This window comes from Hyla sarda, chromosome 8 (assembly GCF_029499605.1).
Source record: "Hyla sarda isolate aHylSar1 chromosome 8, aHylSar1.hap1, whole genome shotgun sequence".
NCBI lineage: Eukaryota > Metazoa > Chordata > Amphibia > Anura > Hylidae > Hyla > Hyla sarda.
Window position 1 is genome coordinate 100,844,549 of NC_079196.1, and position 15,133 is coordinate 100,859,681.

Sequence of the window (15,133 nt, forward strand, 5' to 3'; positions counted from 1 at the left end):
TGAACAAGGGCTTGGCAAGTCGAGTAAGGGAAAGATGATACTTGTGGACTAAAGCCGCATCAATAAAGTCACCTGCTTATCCAGAATCCAAAAATGCTGTAGCGCTGAAGGAAGACTTGGCTGAAGACTTGTACAGGAATAGTTAAGCGTGGAGAGGTAGTATTCACACCCAGGGACGCCTCTCCCACGTACCCTAGGTGCGGGCGAACTGTACAGTCCTTGAGAAAGTGCTCCGGACTAGCACAATACAAGCACAAATACTCATTGCATCGTCGTGATCTCTCCTGTAGCATAAGATGAGACCGATCTCCTTGTATAACCTCTTCGGCAAGAGGCACAGGAAACTGAAGAGGTGGCCGTTGAAACACGGGCGTCAGCCAGCCGGTTCCCTCTCTAAGTGCAATTCCTCCTGTTTCTCAGCAAAACACACATCAATGCGTGTGGCCAATAGTGTTGCTCGCGAATATTCGCAATACGAATTTTATTCGCGAATATAGCGCTATATATTCGTAATTACGAATATTCTTTTTTTTTTTTTTTTTTTATCACAGTACACATCACAGTGATCATCCCTCTCTGCTTCCAGCTTGTGTGGTGTAAAGAAGGCTCTAATACTACTGTGTGAGACTGGTGTGCGAATTTTCGCATATGCGAAAATTAGCATATGCTACTTTTCGCATATACGAATTTTTGCTTATGCTAATTTAGTATATGCTAATTTTGGCATATGTTATTTTCGCATACGCGAATTTTCGCATATTTTCGCATATGCGAAAATAAAACGAGAATATTACGAATATGCGAATATCCGCGAATATATGACGAATATTCGCGAATTCAAATATGGCCTATGCCGCTCAACACTAGTGGCCAAGTGAAGGCTACTGAAGAATGAGACTTGTGTCCTGAAACGCGTATAGCCCTGTATATTTTCCCCCAAAATACACCATCAGCACCTTTATGACTTTTTAAAACATATGATTCCGGATTCTGCAGCGCTGCAGCACCTGGCACTTTGGAACACTTTTGAAAAAATCGCGCGCGTGATCCACCACGAGGACCCCAGTTCACACAGCAGCTCTGCTATCTGCCTGCCTCTCCAGAGACTCACCTGGCCGGATGCCTATCTGTGCCCACCTGCACCTTACCGGGACCTCTGAATCACTACATTCAAGGCCGTGCCAGCTCCGATCACCACATCTGCCGCGAATATTCAATAACGCCGGCTACTGTATCGTGAGTAGTTTAACATTGGGAACTGCAGGTATCGTTATTATTCCAGCATCTCTATATTATACCCCCACTGTGAACGCTGTGGCAACATTGTTTCTTATACCACCAATAAGATACAAAGTGACATCCTTGTAGCACTGAAAACCTATTGCTGCACGTACATCACTTTATCGGAACCATAGACTGTATATCTCCACCAATAGACTTTTACACTATCATTCAGCTGCTGATTTTATTATTATTTTCCATTTTATTGTCTTACCATTTTATTCTAAATTTATACAACATCTCGTGCACGGGCCCTGCACAGATGTACAGGGTGGGCCATTTACATGTATACACCATAATAAAATGGGAATGGTTGGTGATATTAACTTCCTGTTTGTGGCACATTAGTATATGTGAGAGGGGAAACTTTTCAAGATGGGTGGTGACCATGGCGGCCATTTTGAATTTGGCCATTTTGAATCCAACTTTTGTTTTTTCAATAGGAAGAGGGTCATTTGACACTTCAAACTTATTGGGAATTTCACAAGAAAAACAATGATGTGTTTGGTTTTAACGTAACTTTATTCTTTCATGAGTTATTTACAAGTTTCTGACCACTTATAAAATGTGTTCAATGTGCTGCCCATTGTGTTGGATTGTCAATGCAACCCTCTTCTCCCACTCCTCACACACTGATAGCAACTTCGCAGGAGAAATGCTAGCACAGGCTTCCAGTATCCGTAGTTTCAGGTGCTGCACATCTCGTATCTTCACAGCATAGACAATTGCCTTCAGATTCTCCAAAGATAAAAGTCTAAGGGGGTCAGATCGGGAGACCTTGGGGGCCATTCAACTGGCCCACGACGACCAATCCACTTTCCAGGAAACTGTTCATCTTGGAATGCTCGGACCTGACACCCATAATGTGGTGATGCACCATATTGCTGGAAAAACTCAGGGAACGTGCCAGGTCCGAGCATTCCTAGATGAACAGTTTCCTGGAAAGTGGATAGGTCATTGTGGGCCAGTTCAATGGCCCCCAAGGTCTCCCGGGGCAGGGGTGGTGGCTTTCACCTTCTTACCCTCCTTGGTCGGTTTGGCCTTCTGTACCGCTGGCTCCGGAGCTGGGGCTGGCTTTGGTGCTTTCGCTGCAATACAGATGCCCATGTTCTCTCCCTCTGGGGGCAGTCCTTGAAGCTGTGGGCCGTCAGTCCGCAGAGGTTGCAGGTCTTGCTCTTCGGGCAATCCTTGGTCATGTGACCTGTCGCTCGGCAAAACCTATAGGCACCTTCCTTACAGTCCTTAGTCTCGTGGCCCATCTTGCCACATCTTCTGCAGGTCTGTGGCATGTCCGGGTAGAAAATAAGTCCTGTGGAGTTGCCCAAGTAGGATGTCGGTAACAGGTGCTGTAGGCCGTCTGGAGAGGCAGGGTCCTTGTTGAGTCTGACGACCACTGACCACTTGCAGGTCCAAAATATGAGTAAGTTCAGGATGTGGGTGGGCTCCTTCTCCACGGTGCAGAAGCGCCTCAGGAATGTCGACATGTCCTTGCCTGGGGTGTGTGGGTTCCGCATTAAAACCGTCACCCGCCTCTCTTTGGATAGGGCAGTTGCCCATAAAGCGAAAGAAAGGTGTTGTTAGCAAAAGGGATGTAGAAGATCCCGGACATGAAGGTTGCAATGTTGAAGGTGTCCGCTGAGGAGAAGCCCTGTTCCACCAGCATCTTCTTGCAGAACACGTCGTGGGACGTGTTCGGCACCCTTCCATCCACTAGCTTGAGCTTTAAGGCAACAGTGTGCCTTATCCAGGGCTCCAGGTTCTTGATTCAGAGTTCTGCTGCCCTTCTGCCTTGCTGGGGTGAAGGTTGAAGATGGATTGGGTTGGGGCAGGACCTCCAGGCTTTGCCCTGCAGCTTCCTTCTGCGTTGACTTGCTGGTTGAAGCCATGGCTTCTTCCAGCAGGCTCTTTTCCATTTCCTTTCTAGCTTTTGCAGAGTCTTTGCAAAGTCTTCTTTCCCGGGTGGTAGGTGATAGCTATGCAAATCCATTCCCTGTGGGAGGAGCTATATAAATCCATTCCCGATGGGAGGAGCTATGCAAATCTTCTCCAGAGGCAGCGAGCTTCTCCGAGAAGATTCTGCGGCACTTTTGTTTTTGCCAAATTTCTGAAATTCACCACAGATTCGCTTCTTCGAAGGTCTTCGTCGGCTTCTTCTGGAGCTGGATTCTTCAAGATCTTCTCCTTCTTCAGATGTTCCGAGGCAGTTCCAGTAGAAGATCTTCAGGTGGTATGCTCTTGAGAATTGCGGTTCTAATAAGAACGTAAAGTACTGCAATCGTACTACGCAATATCTTTACCATAATGCTGGGAGTTCTTCAGACCTTGGTGATCACGGTATCTTCCCTGTCAGGTAATGGTGCCTGGGCTTTTTTTTTTTTTATTTACCCCTTAACCTGTTCAGGACCCAAGACGTATTAACGGCTCCTTCTTCCTGCTCTGCGCGCTTACTGAGTTCAGTCAGCGGGTAGAGCAGGAAGATAAGGACCGGGATCCCCCCTCGGAGCATCGGAGACCCTCAGGAAGAAGAGGACCCCATTAGATCAAGGTGAGCTTTTTCCAGGGACAGGTAGGGAATCAAAACCAAAGTAAAAAAAAGTAACCCCCCCTGACCCCCTAATAGGTCCCCAAGGGTCCGCTGTCACCTGATCCGTGTGGTTCAGGGTGCTGCGAGTGCCACCCATTTTTTTTTTGGGCCGCAGCTTTTTTTTTTTCCTGTAAGTTTACACCAAGCACCACACACTACACCCCCCCGCTACCGTAGAAAGAAGGCCATGGCCCGCCGGGCATTTTTGGCAGCGGAGGCTTACGCTTTTTTAGCCTCAGACTCCGAATCTGCCAGTGAGGACGAGGAAGATCATACTTTTTTTGTGTTCTTCCTCGTCCTCCTCTAGCAGTGATGATGAGTTCCCTGTAAGGCGGTGGAGACTCCGCCAGGCGAGGCCACGCACCCCCCATGAGAGTGACCCAGTGACCGACACTAGAATGAGTGGCAATGCAGCTACTAATAGGAGTCCGGCCCCCCAGAGGGTTATCAGCCACGGATTCCTGAGTTTGTTGGCGACTCAGGAATCCAGATTGACCATGCTGGATTCACTGATATAGACTTTTTAAAGTTTTTTTTCAGTGACAGCCTGGTCAATCACATGGTGGAGCAAATGAACTTGTATGCCCAGCAGTTCATTGCCCTCCACCCCAATTCATTTTTGGCCAGGTCCAATGAATGGTACGCCATTGATGCAGTGGAAATGAGGACATTTTGGGGCCTCACGCTGCATATGGGTCTGGTCAAAAAAAAAAACAGGTCAGTACTGGAGCGGGGACATCCTCTATCAGACCACGCTTTACAGTATGGCGATGACACAGAAGCGGTTCGAGGCGATTCGGAAATGCCTGTATTATGCAGATAATGCGGCATGTCCGCCCCAAGGTGATCCCGCCCATGACCGGCTTTACAAAGTGAGGCCGGTCATCGATCACTTTAGGCCAAATTTTTGGAGGCCTACGTACCGCTCAGGGACCTCTCTGTAGATGAGTCTCTCATCCGTTTTAAGGGGAGACTCATCTTCCACCAGTATATTCCCTCGAAGCGGGCACGGTATGGCGTGAAACTCTACAAACTTTGCGAGAGTACCTCAGGGTACACTTGCAAGTGTTAGGATTCGGCAGGCTGGATGTGGATCCTCTGTGTCAGCGAGGGATTGGCGTGGACCGTATTGATGGACCGGGTCTAAGCTGCTACTGGTATTCACCAGAGCCCGCCGCAAAGCGGGATGGTCTTGCTGCGGCGGTAGCAACCAGGTCGTATCCACCGGTAACGGCTCAACCTCGCTGACTGCTGAGAAGACGTGGGACAGAAGGACTAGACAGAGGCGAGGTCAGACGTAGCAGAAGGTCAGGGCAGGCGGCAAGGTTCGTAGTCAATGGTAATGGCAGAAGGTCTGGAAACACTGGTAAGGCAATCACAGGAAACGCTTTCACTAGGCACAAGGGCAACAAGATCCGACAATGCTGGGAAGGGGAAGTGAGGTTATAAAGGCGTGGAGCAGGTGGGAGCTAATTAGACTGATTGGGCCAGGCACCAATCATTGGTGCACTGGCCCTTTAAATCTTAGAGAGCTGGCGCGCGCGCGCCCTAGGGAGCGGAGCCGCGCACGCCAGGACGTGACAGCCGTGGACCGGGACAAGTAAGTGGATTGGGATGCGATCCGCGAGCGGGCGCGTCCTGCTATGCGAATCGCATCCCCGTCGGCGGGTCTGACCGGGGTGCTGCAGAGAGGGGAACGCCGCGAGCGCTCCGGGGAGGAGCAGGGACCAGGAGCGCTCGGCGTAACAGCAAGTTTAGAGTATATGAGGGACAAGATTCCCGTATTGAACCCCCAGAATGTCCCCCCACCCTGGGTGTTAGCGGGAAAATCGTTTGGGACCTTATGCCCCCATTGCTGGATAAGGGTTTCCACGTATACGTGGATAACTTTTATACTAGCATCCCACGTCCGCTTGTGGGACCGTGCGGAAGAACCAGAGCGGCCTCCCTCTAAATTTGGTCCAGACTCCTATCCCCAAGGGTGAGTCCCGTGCCCTGACCCATGATAACCTGTTGTTGGGGAAGTATAAGAGGAATGTCCTTATACTCACCACTATTCATGGGAACGGCAGCACCCCTGTCCCTGTGCGAGGTACCGTGGGACCGGTCCTCAAACCCGATTGTATTCTGGACTACAATCGGTATATGGGGGGGAGTTGATCTCTCAGATCAAGTCCTCAAGCTATATAACACCATGTGGAAAACACAGGCATGGTACAAAAAAGTTGCGGTCTACATGGTACAGGTTGCCATGTACAACGCTTTTGTACTATCCCAGTACGCTGGCAACACAGGGACATTCCTCCAGTACCAAGAAGAAGTCCTAAGGTTCCTGATCTTTGCTGACCAGGAAAGATCAGGCCGGACTTCTCAAGGGTCTGGAGTTATAGGCGCCAGGATCGTCCCAGACCAACACTTTCCAGGTGTGATCCCCCCCACTGGAAAGAAGGGACGAACCCAGAAAAAATGCAGAGTGTGTTTCAGGAAGGGGATTCAGAAGGACACCACATATCAATGGGCCTCTGCATAAACTGCTTCAGGGAGTTTCACACTTCTATGGAGCCCTAAATTTTCCCTTTTTATGTTAATTTTCCATAATTTGACCAATGTAGCAAGTCCAGAGTACATTCCAAATTTTTAACCCCATAAGTCTCTAAATTGCAACAAAAACCTAAAATAAAAAAAATAAAAAAAATAAACCTGATAAGACCTCTGGGGGTGTTTTTTTCAAAAATGGAAAAAGAAAAGGAAGTATGGAGAGGCTCTAAAGTGTTCTGGACAGTAATTAAGACCTGGGCTACCCAACAGACACCTATACCTCAGGTGTCAAAAAATATCTAGACAATAAAATATAAAAAAATGGGGCTCAAGGTCATGGATATATGGAGTAATGGTTATTTATAAAAAAAAATTATAATAATATTGTCGGTGTGGATCAACACCAAAAATTGTCATAAAGATCACAAAAGTTCATCCAAGTATATGGTGAGAATCGATGGACAAAAAACTCCAAATAAGCCTCTAGCAATGAAACTAGTATAGCAGAAGATTCAGTCTATCGTATATATCTTGAGCAAGAGATAGCAATACCAATCAATTATTCTCAGCAGCTTTATGTAACAAGTTCTCCAAAGTAACAAATCAGATCAAGCTACTTTGTATCAGTTAGAATGGAATGTTCTGTAATAATGCATGTCTCTGTACAGATACCAATTCACAGCTCTGCGTGATATGAATGGGTAAGGTATGCTCACCGGTCCGGGCGTCTGCTACACGGGTGCCGTGATGGACTCTCCGGTTAGTGCAGTGATGTCTCCGGTACGTGTATATGATCCCCTTGATCTGATTTGTTACTTTGGAGAACTTGTTGCATAAAGCTGCTGAGAATAATTGTTTGGTATTGCTATCTCTTGCTCGAGGTACATACGAGAGACTGAATCTTCTGCTATACTAGTTTCATTGCTAGAGGCTTATTTGGAGTTTTTTGTCCATCGATTCTCACCATATGCTTGGATGAACTTTTGTGAACTTTATGACAATTTTTGGTGTTGATCCACACCGACAAGATTTATTTCGAGTATTTTTTGTAGTTTTTCTTTATGTATGCATTTATGTTTTTTATGATACTTTTTATATTATGATTGTCTAACATTTTATATATGATTCCTGTACACCTGCAAGGGCCCTGTGGGTAGCCAGGCATCAACTAATATTTGATACATTTTATACCATTTATTTTAATAAGTAACCATTCCTCCATATATCCTTGACCTTGAGCCCCATTTTTTATATTTTATTTTTTCAAAAATGGGTCATAGGTCACTGAGTCACTATCATCGGGGACTTTTTTATGTTGCCTCAAATGCACAGCGCTCTCTCTCCACCTGAGCGGGTTCGCATTTGAGGCAAAAGGTTAGGGACGGCCACACACATCACATTCCCAGAATGATTACTCAGAGCATAGGGTTTGGGGCGGGCATTTTTTTTTTTAGTTTTGGCTATGCTCTGGGTCATCATTCTGGGAATATATCCTTTTTTATTATAATTTTCTTGCCCACTGTACCCCATATTACGGGCCTCTGTACCCCACTTGTATACCCCAGTTATGGCCCATTGTCCCCCATAGTGTTCCCCTATTTTAGGGCTCAGTGCTCCCCCATTAACGCTCCTTGAGGGGGGTCCCACATCCTGGCTCCATATGAAGCTCAAGGCCCATGACTGCCCTCCCACTCCAGCAAGACCTGCTGTGCTTCCACTGAGCCATTATCATAAAAAAATAAGGTATGTCCTTACTCCAAAGAAATGTATTTACAAATTGTGGGGGATCTTTTCTGCTATTAACCCTTGTAAAAATGTAAAATTTTGGGGAAAACTCACATTTTAGTGAAAAAAAACATTATTTTTTTTACATATGCAAAAGTCGTGAAACCCCTGTGGGGTATTAAGGCTTACTTTACCCCTTGTTACGTTCCTCAAGGGGTCTAGTTTCCAAAATGATATGCCATGTGTTTTTTTTTGCAGTCCTGGCACCATAGGGGCTTCCTAAATGCGACATGTTCCCCCCATTTCAGCAAAGTTTGCAAATGTGACTCCTTCTTCTGAGCATTGTAGCGCCCCTGCAGTACACTTCAGGTCCACTTATGGGGTACTTCCATACTCAGAAGAGATGGGGTTACAAATTTTGGGGGGTCTTTTCTGCTATTAACCCTTGCAAAAATGTGTGTTTTTGGGGGGAAACACATTTTAGTAACATTTTTTTTTTTACATATGCAAAAGTCATGAAACCCCTGTGGGGTATTTAGGCTCACTTTATTCCTTGTTACATTCCTCAAGGGGTCTAGTTTCCAAAATGGTATGCCGTTTGTTTGTTTTTTGCTGTCCTGGCACCATAGGGGCTTCCTAAATGCGACATGCCCCCCAAAAACAATTTCAGAAAAACATACTCTCCAAAATCCCTGTTACGCCGAGCGCTCCGGGTCCCCGCTCCTCCCCGGAGCGCTCGCTTCACTCTCTCCGCTGCAGCGCTCCGGTCACGTCCTCTGACCCGGGGCGCTGCGATCCCGCTGCCAGCCGGGATGCGATTCGCGATGCGGGTAGCGCCCGCTCGCGATGCGCACCCCGGCTCCCCTACCTGACTCGCTCCCCGTCTGTTCTGTCCCGGCGCGCGCGGCCCCGCTCCCTAGGGCGCGCGCGCGCCGGGTCTCTACGATTTAAAGGGCCACTGCGCCGCTGATTGGCGCAGTGGTTCCAATTAGGGTAATCACCTGTGCACTTCCCTATATTACCTCACTTCCCTTGCACTCCCTTGCCGGATCTTGTTGCCTTAGTGCCAGTGAAAGCGTTCCTTGTGTGTTCCTTGCCTGTGTTTCCAGACCTTCTGCCGTTGCCCCTGACTACGATCCTTGCTGCCTGCCCCGACCTTCTGCTACGTCCGACCTTGCTTCTGCCTACTCCCTTGTACCGCGCCTATCTTCAGCAGCCAGAGAGGTGAGCCGTTGCTAGTGGATACGACCTGGTCACTACCGCCGCAGCAAGACCATCCCGCTTTGCGGCGGGCTCTGGTGAAAACCAGTAGTGGCTTAGAACCGGTCCACTAGCACGGTCCACGCCAATCCCTCTCTGGCACAGAGGATCCACTACCTGCCAGCCGGCATCGTGACAATCCCCTTGTTGCTCCTTCGCTTCTGAGCCCTCTACTGCGCCCGCCGAACAATTTACATAGACATATGAGGTATGTCCTTACTCGAAAGAAATTGGGCTACAAATATAAGTATACATTTTCTCCTTTTACCCCTTGTAAAAATTCTAAAATTGGGTTTACAAGAACATGCGAGTGTAAAAAATGAAGATTGGAATATCCATTTTCAGTGCAAAGTTAGAAAAATGCTACATTTTCTAATTTTTCAGCAAATTTGGGGATTTTTCACCAAGAATGGATGCAAGTTACCACAAAATGTTACCACTATGTTAAAGTAGAATATGTCACGAAAAAACAATCTCGGAATCAGAATGATAACTAATGGAAACAAAATTCATTGTGTGACAAAATGTAAGAAAAATTTTTATTTTGTAAATTTTGGGGCCTTCCTTTTCTACGCAGTGCATTTATGGGTAAAAATGACACCTTATCTTTATTCTGTAGGTCCATCGGGTTAAAATTATACCCTGCTTATATAGGTTGGATTTTTTCGTACTTCGGGAAAAAATCATAACTACATGCAGGAAAATTTATACGTTAAAAATTCTAATTTTCTAACCCCTATAACTTTTTTATTTTTCCGTGTACGGGCCGGTATGAGGGCTCTTTTTTTTTTTTGCACTGTGTTCTGAAGTTTGTATCGATACCACTTTTGTATTGATCGGACTTTTTGATAGCTTTTTATTCACTTTTTTCATGACTTAAAAAGTGACCAAAAATATGCTATGTTGAACTTTGGAATTTTTTTGCATGAACGCAATTGACCGTGCAGTTTCATTAACAATATATTTTTATAGTTCGGACATTTCTGCATGCGGCAATACCACATATGTTTATTTTTAGTTACACAGTTTTTTTTTTTTATGTGAAAAGGGGGGTGATTCAAACTTTTATTAGGGAAGGAGTTAAATGACCTTTGTTAACTTTTTTTTTTGTAGTGCTATAGCTTCCATAGGGTAAGGGGGTCTCCGCTCGTGTCCTAGCTGACCGAGATATTTTATCGTGATGTCCCGATCAGCCCGACTGAGCTTCCGGGAAGCGTTTACTTTCACTTTCAGACACGGCGGTCAACTTTGATCACCGCGTCTGAAGGGTTAATAGCGCACAACGATCGGTGCCGCACGCCATTAGTCCAGGGTCCCGGCTATCATTAGCAGCCGACCCGGTGTGATGCGGGGTCACGGTGTGATCCAGTTTTAAACACTGGGACTGGGCGTAGGGCGTACAGGACGCCCTATGACCTTAACAGGTTAAAGAGCCCAGGCAAGTGCTCTATCAAGTGCCTTTTGGCTAAGATCAAGTGTAGTATCTGTTCTTATCAGTTTCATGCCAGTGGCAGGGGACAACGATGTGGAGCTGGTGGAAATGGGTGCTGCATGGTAGGTGGCTGGTGTATCAGGGTGTTCCGGGGCTGGTTCTGAGGAATCAGCTTGACAGCTGCCCCGGTGTGACCGGTTTCCTCCGGGTTTCGCCATGAGGCTGAGAGGATCTAGAGCCTGGGGGAGTGGTGACCGCCGAGGTGCTGAAACTCACTGAGGTTCATTGAGTGGAAGCATGGAAACCATGAACTTTTCACCTTGTTGCCCTCACCTCTTGATTCCTGGCTTTCTGGCTAGGATAAGAGAAATTTTTATAGATCTGGCCATATGTCCGGGCAGTATACCTGTGCACATTCACTTTATTTGTGTCACCATTTGTGTGTTCACAGGATTGTTAGGATGCAGTAGCCCTTCTGGGTGTCCCTCCTAGAGGTCTAGGGGAGTTGTGAGTACCTTGGGTACTCCTGCATGGGCAGGGTACTGACTGTTTACAGCTCTGCAGGCAGATACCTTGGCTAACGCCAAGGGGGATGCCGGGAGCATTTGTGGTCCCTTAGTAGCTTCGATGAAAAGGGGCATTGAACCTGGAACCTTGCAGGTACCTTTTGGTTTGGAGGTGAAGGGTAAGGTTTGTTGGAGGGCCTCTCTCCTGTCAGAGAAGGGCTTGCGATAGACCGCATCCTTTATGCATTTTTTTTTGTGTAACACGTTTGCACTTTTTCTTGCACTTTGGGTGATTCGGGAGCACGTTCCTTTATCACCCAAAGTGCAAGAAAAAGTGCAAACGTGTCCAAAGGATGCAGTCTATTGTTAAGCCTTCCACTATTTATTTAAGAGCTGAGGAACGTGCTTTCGAATCACCCAAAGTGCAAGAAAAAGTGCAAACCTGTTGAACTAAAAAAAAAAACATGCACAAAGATGAGGTCTATCGCAGTCCCTTCTCAAACAGGAGAGAAGTCCGTGAATCAAGAGGTGAGTGCCACATGGTGAAAAGTTCATGGTGCCTGTGCTTCCGTTATTGAAAGAGCTTTATTGTTAGTTCAGTCATTACAAGTCATCCAATAAATTACAATCACACAAAGCATGACAGTACAATACACAGCAAATGTTTTCTAAGCTATACATCGAACAACATGCTATTCTAACACTCCGCTTAATCCTGTAAGAGAAAAGCGCAAGAAATCTAGAAAAACCAAACAATACAATCTGTGATCGGGGTAGGGGCATGGGCGAATATGTAGGGGTAGGGAGAGGGCGGATCACAGGGCCAAAACTACAGGGTTATATCTTCAGTGGGACATGGGGATAGGAGAGGAGGCTTCACTCTTCTTCTTCATCGACGGCTGGGCTGCCCAAGATGGAATAGTCTTTGAGCAGGCTCATGATGAACCTGCGGCAGTCCCGGACAGACATGTTCTCACTGTTGATCATGAGGCGGTTCCTGGCAAGCCACAAAGTATCCTTAAAACAGTTCATAAGGCGCCAGGCCTCCACATCGTGGGTCCCAGGGAACAGACCGTAATGCACCGAAATGTACGATAGGCAGTTCCTGGGTAGAGAGTCTCTGAGTTCGTGTTCCAGGGTGCCCAACAGACCATGCGCAAAGGGGCACTGCCAAAACACATGCATGGTGCCAGTACTCCCAGTGAGTTTCAGCACCTCAGATCACCACTCCCCGAGGCACTAAAGTACCTCGGCTCTAGACCCTCTCAGCCTCATGGCGAGACCGAGGAAACAGGTCACATCAGGGCAGCCATCGAGCTGATTCCTTAGAACCAGCCCCAGAACGCCCCGGTACACCTGCCCCCTACCATGTAGCACCCATCCCCACAAGCGTCGCCTGCCACCGGCATGAAACTGATAAGAACAGATACTACACTTGATCTTAGCCAAAAGGACGAGAAGCGATTAGATACATAAAACAATGGTATGGTTACTGAGTATCTATCAATGACACACAGCAGGACCTGGGACGGTCTCTCAGGGCCTTCATCTTGGCATGCGCCCCCCCTTGGGGCGGGTGGAGAGTGCTTACTACCTCATGACCTGTTCTGGTGTCCTCTGTTCCCATCAACTGCCATTACTTCCTGTCCCCAGGTGCTTTTCTGATCTCTTTCTGTCAATCAAGTGGATCTCGTGGTATGGACTTTTTAACCAATGGATATAAATGGCCTCCCCAGGACAGAGGAAGACCCCACTTTGACAGCATTGTGCAAATTCTCCTGCAGATGGTGCTATGCAGTACCCATCTACAGGAAAATTACCAGTGACCACACAGATATAATGAGAGACGTGTGACTTCTACCAGTATGTCAACAACAGTCAAATATTTTGGCTTTGTGAGACGATAGCGGCCACCTGGTCTCATTTACCGTAAGATTTGGCCGTAACCTTTAGATTATTTTGGAACATTCTTATTATCGGCCTTTTGTTATTGTAGAATTGGGAACATGCGGGAATTGGTGTCAGCATATTTCAAGAAACTCCATTGAATGTATTTTAAAGCTGATCTTTGAATCAAACAGTTTACACTTCGCACAAAGATGGCTTGTCGGAGGCAAAATGGAGTCTTACATGTTGGACTTAGCCCAGTATGTCTGACAATATCATTTTAATAGTATTGATCCACAGAATTAAAAAAAATGGAAATTAATATTTTTTTCATTTTTACTGTTAAGTGTACAGCGTGAAAACAACAAAACCTTCCAAAACTGTTTCAAAATTGTGGGTTTTCTCACACATATAATACTTTTATGGTTACACCATACATTTTATAGTAAAATAAGTGATGTCATTACAAAGGACAACTGTTCCTGCAAAAAACAAGCCCTCATATGGGTCTGTGGATGGAAATATAAAAGTTGAGATTATTATAAACTGCAGAGGAAAAAACGAAAAGGCAAAAATAAAATGGGCTGTGACCTTAAGGGGTAAAAGGGGTACTCCACTGGCCAGCATTTGGCACATTTACTGGCCGTCATGACCCCCCCCCCCCCAAATAGACTTGCATTGTGGGGGCGTGGCCAACCCCCTCAGAGCAAGCATGCACAGCAGTCAATCTTTTTTTTTTTTATCTAAGAGCCGAGGAACGTGCTCTCGAATCACCCAAAGTGCAAGAAAAAGTACAAAAGTGTTACACTAAAAAAAGTGCACAGAGGATGCGGTCTATCGCAAGCCCTTCTCCGATAGGAGAAAGGCCCCCAACAAACCTTACCCTTCGCCTCCGGACCAAAAGGTACCTGCGAGGTTCCAGGTTCGATGTCCCTTTTCGCCGAAGCTACTAAGGGACCACAAATGCTCCCGGCATCCCCCTAGGCATTAGCCAAGGTATCTGCCCACAGAGCCGATAACGGTAGGTACCCTGCCAGAGCTGGAGTACCTGGGGTGTTTGCAGGGAGGTGCGGAACCTAATGGCCACACACACCTCCACTAGACCGCCAGGAGGGACACCCAGAAGGGCTACCGCATCCTGACAAATCCTGTGGACACACAACATGCAAAAAGTGACACAATGCGACAAAAATAAATACATAAGTGAATGTGTGCAGATATACTGCCCGGAAATCAGTCCGAATCTATAAAAATTTCTCTGATCCTAGCCAGAAGGCCGGGAATCAAGAGGTGAATGCCACAAAGGTGCAGAGATCATGGTGCTCGTGCTTCAACTCAGTGAGTCCATCCTCCCAGTGAGTTTTGGCACCTCAGGGTCACCACTCCCCGAGGCACTAAAATACCTCGGCTCTAGACCCTCTCAGCCTCATGGCTAGACCTGGAGGAAGCAGGTCACATCAGGGCAGCTGTCGAGCTGATTCCTCAGAACCAGCCCCGGTACACCTGCTCCCTACCACGCAGCACCCATCCCCACCAGCTCCAAACTGGTGTCACCTGCCCCCAGCATGAAACTGATAAGAACAGATTTTTTTTTTAAGCCCTTAAGGACCAAGCCCATTTTCACCTTAAGGACCAGAACGTTTTTTTCACATCTGACCACTGTCACTTTAAGCATTAATAACTCTGGGATGCTTTTACTTATGAATTTGATTCCGAGATTGTTTTTTCGTGACATATTCTACTTTAACATAGCAGTAAAATTTCGACCATACTTGCACCATTTCTTGGTGAAAAATTCAAAAATTTCATGAAAAATTTGAAAATTTAGCAATTTTCAAACTTTGAAACTCTCTGCTTGTAAGGAACATAGACATACCAAATAAATTATATATTGATTCACATATACAATATGTCTACTTT

The 15,133-nt window shown here is 46.6% G+C and overlaps 1 pseudogene; it reads right to left on the bottom strand.

Annotated features, from left to right (window-relative positions):
• Positions 1-12,615: 12,615 nt before the first annotated feature.
• LOC130290033 (U2 spliceosomal RNA) lies at positions 12,616-12,791 on the bottom strand (annotated as a pseudogene).
• Positions 12,792-15,133: the final 2,342 nt, after the last annotated feature.